An 11376-nucleotide genomic window follows, 5' to 3' on the forward strand; every position below is an offset into this window, starting at 1 on the left:
GTGCCACTAGTGCTTAGGAATAAGCCAACTTGTTTCCAGTAATAATATGAACTGGCAGAGAGCTCAATACAGATTTCAATGATCTAAAGCTGTAAAATGATACCTGTGCTAAATGATATGTAAAGTTCAGATTTTTTCCTAGCTTTTCCTTTGGGTTTTGATGAGAACCCTTTCTTTTCCACAGTTACAGAGGGTTTTACTGGGCATTGGAAAGGTCCTTATTTGCAGAAACTGCTGTAAGTGAACATCTACTTAAACCCTGATTTGTCTCTCTGATGTGCCTGCTGAGCGATGCCAACTCCACCCAAATCAAAGGCTGGGCCCCTTGAAACCAAGGATGTACCCTTTCCCCCTTACCAACATACCAAGGTCTGTGTTGCACCCAAACTATGTTGAACAGTACTGGGCCAGTAAAGGGACATTGCCCTTTGAGTTCCTGATGCCAGCTGGGTCCCTTTTCTTCCTGGCTACAGGGAACAATAGAAGAAGCCATCTTACCTTTCTCAGTTCAAACAGGAAAGAAAATATTTTGTTTGTATTCGTTGCACTTAAGCCATTCCACATAACATCCAGTAGAACAGCACATCTCCCATAGTCTACATGTGCCTTTTCTTGCAACGTGCATAACCGCTGTGCACTTGAATACAGGAGACGGAGGGGTTACGTTTTCAAAACCTCTAAAAATATCTGAAATTGCTTTCTCACACCTGTGAGGTCTGGAGCCCAGAATCCATCAGATATGGATGCAAATGCTGTTAGCTGGCAACAACTACATGGCACACAAGACTGCAGACCAAAATCTGTCACGTGTCCTAGCGCAGGGCAGGCGTACAGGTTTTCAGAGATGGCATTGGCAGCTCAAGGACAGGGATGGTCTTTTCCAACGTGATGGAGGATGATCTGGCTTTCTAAATACAATATAAGCCGCATTACTGCAGGGCCTGCATCCCTACAGGAGATCAGTATCTCACCATGCCGGGTTCTGGGAAGGAGTATGCAGGGCCAACCCATGCTCTGGAGAGCTGATCATCTGATTAAGTCAAGGGAAGCTGAAAGACTGTTAAGCTTAGCACACTCACAGAGCAGTGCTAGCTCAAAACAGAGCCCATGGTCTCCATCTCCTGCACTCCTGAGTATGTGTTGACTTCAGGGCAACGCTGCCTTCAATCAGTGCAAAATTTCTAGTCAGGCCCTTCTTAGCAACTTTACCTTTACATCCCTCTCCCATTTTTCAACCTGAGGCTTTCAGTTCTTTCTCCCCTCCAAATCCTGCTATGCCAGCCATGGGATTGATATCACCTAAATTTAGCTGTCAAAAAATTATTATAAGCTTGTGTTTTAGGTCTACCTATAGAACCATTCACATGCCTCAGGTGTTTAAAAGTTACAAAGCACCTGCCAGGATCTGTGCTTACAATGAGTGAGCCATGCCAACAAGCATATCCACGTGGTGTGACGTGAACCACCAGACACCACCTCCCCGACCTCCAAAGCTGGTGCTTGAACCGCGTAGCTGCAGCTGGGGGACTGTGCTCTGTACCGCACCTTTGAGAGAGGCAGAGCGCATTAGCAAGAGCACTGCTGAGCCAGAGTACATCCAAGCTGCTTTAGGCTAGAGCTGGTTTAAATCCTGCCAGCTCAGGCCCAGGCAGAGCACATACTCGGTCGGTTAGTCGCAGTCTGGCAGCTCTGCATGGCACCACGCTGTCCGGGCTGCATCTGCCCAGGGAAGGCCTGGAGCACACATCCAGCCCGGAGGGCAGGAAGACATTTGTTTTATGGGCCAGCTGGCTTAGAGAAGGAGCCTTCCACTTGAGACAAGCTACACAGATAGCAAGTTGAAAAATAACACAAATACCTTCCGCTTCAGAATGGGCTATGACATAAAGGAATCGCAGTGTCCTTTCCCAGGCAGAATAATGAGGCTATAGCCACAAAAGAATGAAATACATTTTTTTATGATCTTGATAATTCTGTGTCCTTTTTTTTTAAAGGCCTCATAAAACAACCAGTGAAGTTATAGTTTCTAATATTGATCAATGTGAAGATGGATGCTGAGACATCAGCTTACTACTAAGAGTGTCCTCTTCGTAGACCATTAATTATCTTTTGTTCTTTTCATTGTGCATCAATACAAGCTAAAGAATTGTAAGGACTGGAACAGCATCTGCTCTTATTACCCTTTGTACTAACTGAATAAAACACCCTGGAACATTTCACTGTAATTATTAGTCTTACTCTCCTTTTATTCTTTTAAATTATTTCTGAAAGTGTTCTAACCTTCCTTTTCCTCTATTTCAGCACTTTTCAACTTTTCCCTTTTCAAGGGAAAACAGAGTGAAAGACCACCCTTAGTTTATTTAAAACAAGACAGATTTCATTGTAAAAACACCTCTTACTTGGCACATATCTTCTATGTTTGATGGTCAAACCAGTTTTCCCTCCAACTTCTTAACTTGTAGTCTAACACCAGATTTTAAATATAGTTAACTTTCTGGTAAGTTTCTAGCATGTATAAGGTTCAAGACTACTTTTTCTCCGCAGAAAAAATGTTATGAAGAAATGCAGATTTTACAGGTGTGGGTTGCGTTCATTACACTTCTCATTGAGAAAAGGATAATTTAAAAACCTCAAATCCTGTTTTTCCTGCACCTTCATAGCAAAAATACTTTTACTTTTCCATTCGAGGCAACTTTTCATTTCTTAGGAATTCAAGAATGAAAGGACCTTCTGGGTCATCCATTCCAGTTCTATCCTTCCTTTATGCAGCAGTGCACAAAGCATCACATTTCTTCTTAAGATTTAAAATACTGTATTAGTTACTTAGGCTATGACTCAAGGAAGAGCACTAAGTGGAAGATATTATGGGAACTTAATACTGCCTTTTGTGGGTGCAAGTTAATCAGGTAGTTATCCACTTTCATACCTCTTTCACATTTGTAAGTTAAGGAATTATAACAAATCTGGTGCTTTGTATGTAATTGCATCACACAGTTCTTGCACTAAGGAATTATTTTAGGGGTTAGAGGTTAGCAGAATATCAATAAGAATTTGAATAATAGAGTTTTAGCAAACAAGTGATCTTTCATTCAATATTTCCCTTTGAATATTTTTTCTTTTTGTGACATGTCAGTACCACTGCACTGCTGAGTCACCTACTTTCCAACAGGCAGTCATTTTCTGTAATTGCAGGAATTCAGAAATTCTGCCACTCCAGCTGCTCATTAACCACAGACAGCTCCATCTTCAGCCTGGGTAAATTTGTTCAAAAGGGTGACATCAGCTTATTGCAGCTGAGGATCTGACTCCAAAACAGATAACCAGCTAATGGGAAAGCCAGGTAATTTCCAAATTCAGCACTCAACAAATACTTCATGATTACTGCTTTTGCATCCTGTCCTTGCTTTGGGACCATGCTGTATTATTAGAAATCAGCAGCTTTTCACAGAAAGTTAATCAGGAAAACACCTGTTCTAATTGATCTCTGTGTTTTGTGAATTTGGCTTTTAGATCAGATTACTTTTTCTTATTGTTAATTTTCAAAGACAGTATTAAAAATCAGGTACTGTTTTACTGTAACCTTCCTCAGTGTGTCCCACACTGTTCTCTTGTTAGCTTGGTGAACCAGTGTGCTGGTCATGTCCGAAGAGATATAAATAGATGAGCTCACTGTGGAGATGACATAGAAGTAACTACATACAGACAAATGTTGTCAGCAGCTACACAAAGGCTTTACACAGAATTTAATATTTTACTCTGTAGACTGCAATGAACTGCCTACCAAACAGCTAGCTCTGATCTCAAGCCAGTTTTTCCAGAAACTGGATATATTCAGAACTATGGTTTTAGCTCAAGTTGGTTCCAGTATATGTGAGCAGAGGGCCATATCACTTAGCAGTCTCCTAGATTATTATGTGGTCACATGAACTTTGGCATATGAGACAATCCAACTGACTAATACTTCCAGTGACTATGGGTCAAATTATCTAAGAATACACATAACCACATGCTTGCCGGGTGCAGTCATGTCAATTTACACTAGCCAAGTTTGTCTCTAAAGATGTTATATTGTTTTTGTACTGCTTGCTGAGTACTTATTAAAAAAAAAAAAAAATCCTCTCCCTTTGCAAGAAATTTTCAGAAAAAATGTCAGACACCAGAAAGAGCTTTTTCTCCCTCTGCTAAAGATGAGAGTGGAAGCAAAGAGAATGCAATCCATTAGCAGACAGAAGACATGCAGGCTATCCCTCAATTTACAGAATTCACCACGTTCACCTATTTCTGAGCAAATCTGATTAGACTTGGTACGCTTCCGTGCCTTCTGACCTTTTGTTAAAGGGAACTGAGTAAGGTTGCCATATTCACCTTGAGAGCTTAACAGCAGAACCAGTCAGGAAGCCTCTGTCACAAAACTCTTCTACCAGGGAAATGGAATTGTTCTGGCAAAACTCTGGTTGTGTAAATTTGTATTGACTTCAAACTTAAAAAATGAAATAGAAAATGTTTTTGTTTTTTTTTTTTTAAATCCTGCTTCAGGAACATGCTGAAAATTCATTTCATTGTGTTATTTCCATTTCTTTTTATTTCTCATTGGTATGGAACTTTCATTACTTTTGCATTATTTTATGACACATCAATCATGATAGTGTAAAATAATATAACACGTGGCTCTCATGCCATGGAAAATAACCCAATAGGAAATAATATGTATTTAAATCACTATTAAATTGTAAAATAAATTGCACTCAAAATATCTATAGTGTCATAACAGATTGAAATATTCCAAAATTAATTTGTAATACAATCTTTCCCAAATTCTACCTCATCAAAAATTCAAGACTCATTTTTTTTTGCACTGTAATTTGGAAAGAAAACAACATTTGGGATATGCACTTTAAAAAAAAATAATTAATTTTGACCAGTTCCTTGCGGGAAGAAAGTGAGGTTTAGGGCTTTGTTTGGAGTTTGATTGCCAGTCCTAGCACAGATTAAATATACAGCTTAGCTGTGAAATCTCGCTGAATTTGTCTTCCCTTTTCTAGCAAATGGCTGTAGAGGTTTATGTTTGCTTTTTTATACTTATGCAGGCTGCTAACATTTAAAATCAAGCAGTGCACCCAAGAAACTCAACCAATACTTAGCACAGGATGGTCACAAACTATTTGGGGGACTGTATGAAAACAAAAAGCAAGAGTGAGATCAACCAGCTCCAAAGAAAATTCACAGGAGAACATGTATTGGCAAAACGAGAGGTTCTATGAGTAGCAGGGCTAATAAAGCCTTACTTTCTACTAATAAAGGACCTTAAAGCCTTTTCCAGCTACCCCATATCCCTTCCCTGTCTCCTATGGTGTTTCCACTGGGCAAGAAACATGTTTTGCTGCCAAGCACTTACTGATTGCCCAGTCAGAATGTGCATGTTGAGTTGACAGCTGGCTACTGGCATACAGCAGGGGTGAAGGCTGCGCTCTGCCCGTGCTCCCTGCTCTGAAACACTACCCTACCCAGTCACCAGTTTCCATTAGACAAGCTGGAACTAAGTAATCTTTTGAGCCTTTTTTCCTCCCTCCCTCCCTTCCAGATGTATTTAAATTTGGCCAGTAGGTCCAAAGTTATGTTGGGGAGAGCAGGCAGGGAAAGATGGAGAGACAGCAAGCTCCCTGTGGTCCATGAGGGGAAGTATGAAGCTGAGAAGCAGAAAGGAATGGGAAGAAACAAGGGTGATATATGAGAACAATTAGACATCATCAGGTCAGAAATCTAGAATCTTAGAAATCTAAGTACTTTTCACAATACCAAGTGCAACAAAGAGATGCTTGCTGTACTTCTGGTAGAGATTCTCTGACTGCCACAATTTGTTCTTTTGTAGCACAAGAGCTGTATATATTAAAAAAGGAAAGCTTGCATGTTAAGGACTTTTTAAAATCCAAAATTGTTTAAACGTAGGCAGATATGTTATAATGATAACATTAATATATACTGCCAGATATTTGTAGATCCATTACTACATGGCTCAGGTACCTTGTGAAGAATCACAGGTCTGATTTCAGAAAGAACCTGAAGCATGTTCTGATGGACCAATAAATCATGGGCAGCAGTATTTTAATGCTACAATAATGCCTATGTGAGATGCCATCATACACCTAAATTTCCATCGTGGGTTGTTCTGATTAACTATTAGAGTAACAAAACACCTACAGCTCCCTATGGTCTTATATTGCTCCAGTACACTCATAATTTGCAATAATCTGTGAATTATCTTTGATGCAATACGGCAAACTTGCAGCTGGGGTAAAATGTCATAACTTTGTTTGGAGAGAGGACATTTGCACGCTGGCTGGGAATCTGTCTCTATAGATACACTTTTGGCAATATTCACTGCTCTGGGAGCATAGCTGGCTTTTACTGTTGACCAGAAAGGCTTATGCTCATGAAGAGCTGGAGCACCACTGGTGCCTCAAGAATTCATTCTCTTGTTTTCACTGAACTTTGAATCAAGCTTTAATTTTTTGGATCATTTATTATATTCCACTCTTTCTTTCTTCCCCACAGGCTTAGAATTTTCTATCTAAAATAAGAGATGTATAAAAGAGATGTATTTAAAGGCACTTCTAAGCTTTGAAAATTAGTATCAGCTGAAGCATTAGTCTTCTGTAGTATCTTCCGTAATTCTTAAATTATCCCTTCACAAATGCTAAATGCCCTAAAGTTACCAGCTTCTTCTCTCCCCAGTCTCTCTCATCTAGATAAATCAAAGGCCATTTTTCCAGGTATTCCATTTAAAAAGCCATATTGAAACAAGAATAGTGATGGCAAAGAGCAAGTAGAAATTAATATGTCTAGTTGCCTCTTTTCATCTGAAAGTATCTGTAGCTATATTGACATTAAAATGATGTGAATTTCTAGTAGAGCAGGAAAAAATGAGTGTAATGCATTGCTTCAACAGAATTTGAATATGTTTACCTACTTTACCAGGTGTAACTAATAACTGAGGAAGAAAATACTACTGTCATCCCCTCCAGCACTGGCAGGGTAGGCATAAGATTCAATTCTTATGGGCAAGAAAACATATAGACTTTATAACATGTTTGTAAATGCAATGTATTTTCTTGCAGCCCCTCCCAGCAGGGACTAGATCCCCACTGTGCTGGATCCTATGAAAACATACAGTAAAAGACACAAGACACCATGAAATCCTCGTTCCAAAAGGAAGTAAAAAAGGGGACTTCCACAGCAAGGAGCCTATGTCCAGCTAGTTTTTGTGTCCATGTTCCTTCACCAGTATTGCTGTGGGAATCCCTAGTTTGTGGGACTCAGCATCAACGTGTGATCTTACCATGGAAGACCCCTCCTTTGACATAGCTGGTTATTCAGTCCCTTTGGGCATCTTTGGCATCAGAGGCAGGAAACATTAAAACAAACATTTGACTATCAGTAACTGGGTTTTCCAAAGAGATTTCAGTGGGAGAGGGCACTGGGTGCATGGAGAGCTGGCTTAAGGAACAGTAGGAAAGTAGCTTCCATCATCCTTACAGCACACAAAGAGAAGAGGCTGTTTCCTGCAGGCAAGCAAGCTCTCTTCTGGAGGCCTTAAGAAGTTTTCTGGAAAGGAGGACCACTGCGTAGCAGCCAAAACCTGAGTTTGCACCTCTGCTTATAGCTTAACTTGCAAAATCATATAGCACAAAACTACTGAGCTCTAAGGCTTTTGATGGGAAAAAGCTTTCTCTGCTGCTTTCCCCAAAGGTGATTTATTCTGTAAAAACTATACTGTGTAACACTTTCTGCGTTAAAAGCAACTCATGCAAAATTAATTACATTGCACTATGTTTGTGGGAAAATACATTTTACTACAAGTTAATTTGGAGAAAAAAATATTATACAACGAATGCTATAACAGAAACAGTTATGAGTTGCCTTAACAGCATTTATAAATCAAATCACTGTACATCGATAACTTTAAAACCAACCTACATCAGGCTTTTGGAATAATGTACCAGTAAAAGAGTTTTTGAGTAGCTATGTATTTTTCATAAGTTGCGGCTGATGATGAAAAATGTGGCTTATTTGTTAAAAAATACAAAAAGGAATTATTTTCTTTCATTTTTAAGACTTGATGAATTTTGCATGTTCTGTCATTTTCTATAGCTTTTTGGAAGTAATATGGGAGCCAAAATCCTTAGACATTTTGGGACTCTCTCACTGAAAACATTTCTAACAGGAACTAATTAGATGCCCTCTCCTCTTTACAGACAGACGGGAATTTCATCCATAGAAATTAATAAATTGTGAGGAAAAAAGGGACTTGTGATCATCTAGGCTCACCTGCTGTTCTACACTGGCCAAAGAAGAGACGTATTCCTTGCCGAATACTTCTTTCGCTCCTTGAGCAAGAAACCTGTATGACTCGTGTTTCAATAACAGAACATCTTAAAAAAATGCAGTATTGATTTGCATGTTGAAGAGACTGAAGATTCACCCACAAGATGCCCAACAGTTACTTACCACCCCTTGACTGACTGTCAAAACATGAGCCAAATTTCTTGGCTGAATTTGCCTAATTGTGGCTTTCAGCCACCAGCTCTTGTAAGGTCTTTGCCTGCTTGGGTAAACGCCTTTCTGGTCTGAGAAATCCTCCCCTGGGCCGTAGGGGGATCTCAGGTCAGGCAAGATGCTCTGCGTACAGCCGAGCCACGCAGTGCGCCTGCCTTCCTGGGGAGTGGGGAAGGAAGGAAGGAAGGACGACCCGGGACTCCGTCATTCAAACTGACCCGCACGCCTGGACTCTTGCCCTCTCGTGGGCAGTGCGCAGGGCAGGAGGCTGCTCGTACCTCTCCTCCAAACCTCAGTGCCTTTTGTTCCCCGGCTGCCATCACATCAGTGTGGATACCTCTGCTCACATGAGTACGGTCCCAGGGTACCTCCTCTGAGCATTTATATACTGCTTTTAAGGATAAATGGATGGGGTTGTTGTAGCCTTGGCTTAAATTAGCTTTCCCTACTAACTCCTTTTTGAAGCCTTTTTCCAACTGTCAAAGGTAGCCCCCTTTTGTCTATAAATTCCTGGTGTCTGCTGTCCTGCCAGAAGTAGTTTGGAGACATTTTGTAGAATAACTGGAAAAAAATTTTGAGACATGTTTGCGTTTCCTCCCTTCTCTCCCCATGCCCAAAATCTGAAGCCACTTCCCCATGACATCTCACCTCAGAATTAATTTCTGTACCAAGAGCAACTATGGGGAAAAAGATCTCACACTGCTATTTCTTCTCGTTTAAAATCTTCAAGTAAGTCACTGGAAAAGCTTGTGTGCACCAAACTACTTGCATAATGTCATATCCATAGCAGAGAAAGTCCCCAGAGCAGGTTGACAATATTAAATAAAAGAAATTATACTCCTATAAAGAATTTTATGTTCAAAGTACACATGTGCAAAATGAACTGCCAGTGTTGCTGATGCTTGTGAATTTACTTCAAGTTTTGCAAGATTTGGTATTTTTCTTCAAGACCCAGCTCCTGGAGGGGATGACTATGGGACAAAATGTCTGGGGTGTTCCTCTTCTACTACTTTCTTTCAATATTTTTTTTCTGCCTTTCCTGACTGTGGAAAAGCCTGCAGTATGATGTGAATGTATCTTACAGGCTTAAAAACCAGGCAAATATGTATTTATTCTGTTCCTTTAAGACAATCTTAAAGACGATCAAGACCTTATAGTAACCACTCAGTTCACTTAATATAAGTGACTGATCCTTCCCCAAAGTATAAGATGGGTAAGAAAGCTAAAGGAAATAATGTTATTTTCATTTTATAGATGGAGGATTAATTCACAGTTACTTATGCTGGATCCAAAGCCTATTGATGTCAATTGATTCCTTGAGATCACACAGCCGAACACACCTCTTCTAAATCCCTGACACTGCATTGAGCACAAGACATCGTTTCTTTCTAGATACCGAAACTAGTTAGATGTATCATCATTTTGCAGACTTTACAGAGCTCCCACTAATCTGAATAGGATTCATATGTGTATGCAAAGGTCTCATAGAAACAAACCCTCTGGAAGCAGTGACTGGCATTTAACCACATAGCATTAATCATCTAATCATTCTGCCTGAGTTTCTATTAGGTGGAGAAAGAAGGGGTCTTCTCTCTGCCATCATAATATAGTTTGTCCCTTTAGATTTATTAATCTGAGAGTATTAAAAATGTATTTGCTAAATCATAATAGTCTGAACTACTAACAATATGCAATAAGAGTGTAAATACATACATTTTAAAATCTATGGTTCCTATTCTCTCCTATTATAAGTCCTGACAAGTAATTATTACATGCAACCCTGAGAAATGAAGCTAATCATAATTATCTTACAAACAGAAAACAGGCATTAGAAGTGTCATGTTGGCTCAATATCTATGTTATATTTAATTAAGCAGAAGATTATGCATAATCCAGTAAAATGTTCTCGTTTGCTCTAATAACCAACTGAAATGAAGTTCACCAATACTAGCAAGTGTTCATGGAAGTACAGAACTCAACTTCTGTACTTTCAGGGTTGCCTTAGGAAGGGATTATCACAGCAAATTAAGGGACTTAGCCAGGTGAACGTGCATTCAAAATCCAAATTCTTTAGGCAGTCTTGGAAATCTCAGCCTTGCACTATACTTGCACCAATCCCTTGGTACTGTGCCAAAAAAAAAAAAAGTAAAAAAGGTCCACGCTGCTGGCCATGGCCATGTAAATTGAACATAGATTTCTGAACAGACACTTTCAGTTTAGTTATTGCTCCTCTGTGTGTATTTTATCTCTATATAGACAGTACTTCGCAATCACCACTCGTCACTCTCTTTCTACCACTACAGGGGCAGAATCCATGGCTTGGAGAAGGTGTAGAAAATGTTCAGGCTCATCAAAATTCAGAATAAAGATTAAAATGCAGGTCTGCTATTGTCCCAGCAGTCTACAGTTCTTCCATGCATCATGGAAGGATTCCTGAAATGTGGCTCTTCGCCTAATTCTGTTTCTGTTAATATATTTCTTTTAATGACACTACAGGAAAGCTTAAGATAAGAAACAGACTGTCTTTTTTTGGATCAAAACCTTATTCAGTATAGTATTTAGAAAAGCCTTTTTAATAACTGCATAAATATCACTCAGTAAATTAAATAATGCAAACACTATCATTAGAACTGGTATTAATAGTCATCATATTTGTTTGACCATTTTGTACATGTTTCCCCTTTGGCTAGATTAAAAAAAACTCAAAAAATATTTTGCCACATTAAGAATAAACAAATGAGACATTTAGCTTTAACTAGGCATACAAATTGCAAAAACACCCTTTAAACAATCAAGAACACTAGAAATCTGGTAGTATTCTAC

At 39.3% G+C, this 11376-nt stretch overlaps 1 protein-coding gene across 1 annotated transcript in view; it reads right to left on the reverse strand.

Annotated features, from left to right (window-relative positions):
• Positions 1 to 11376, reverse strand: part of TECRL (trans-2,3-enoyl-CoA reductase like) — a 65892-nt gene that overhangs the window by 53348 nt on the left and 1168 nt on the right. The gene's annotated exons all lie outside the window — the stretch shown is intronic.

Source organism: Harpia harpyja, chromosome 2, assembly GCF_026419915.1.
Source record: "Harpia harpyja isolate bHarHar1 chromosome 2, bHarHar1 primary haplotype, whole genome shotgun sequence".
Lineage (NCBI taxonomy): Eukaryota > Metazoa > Chordata > Aves > Accipitriformes > Accipitridae > Harpia > Harpia harpyja.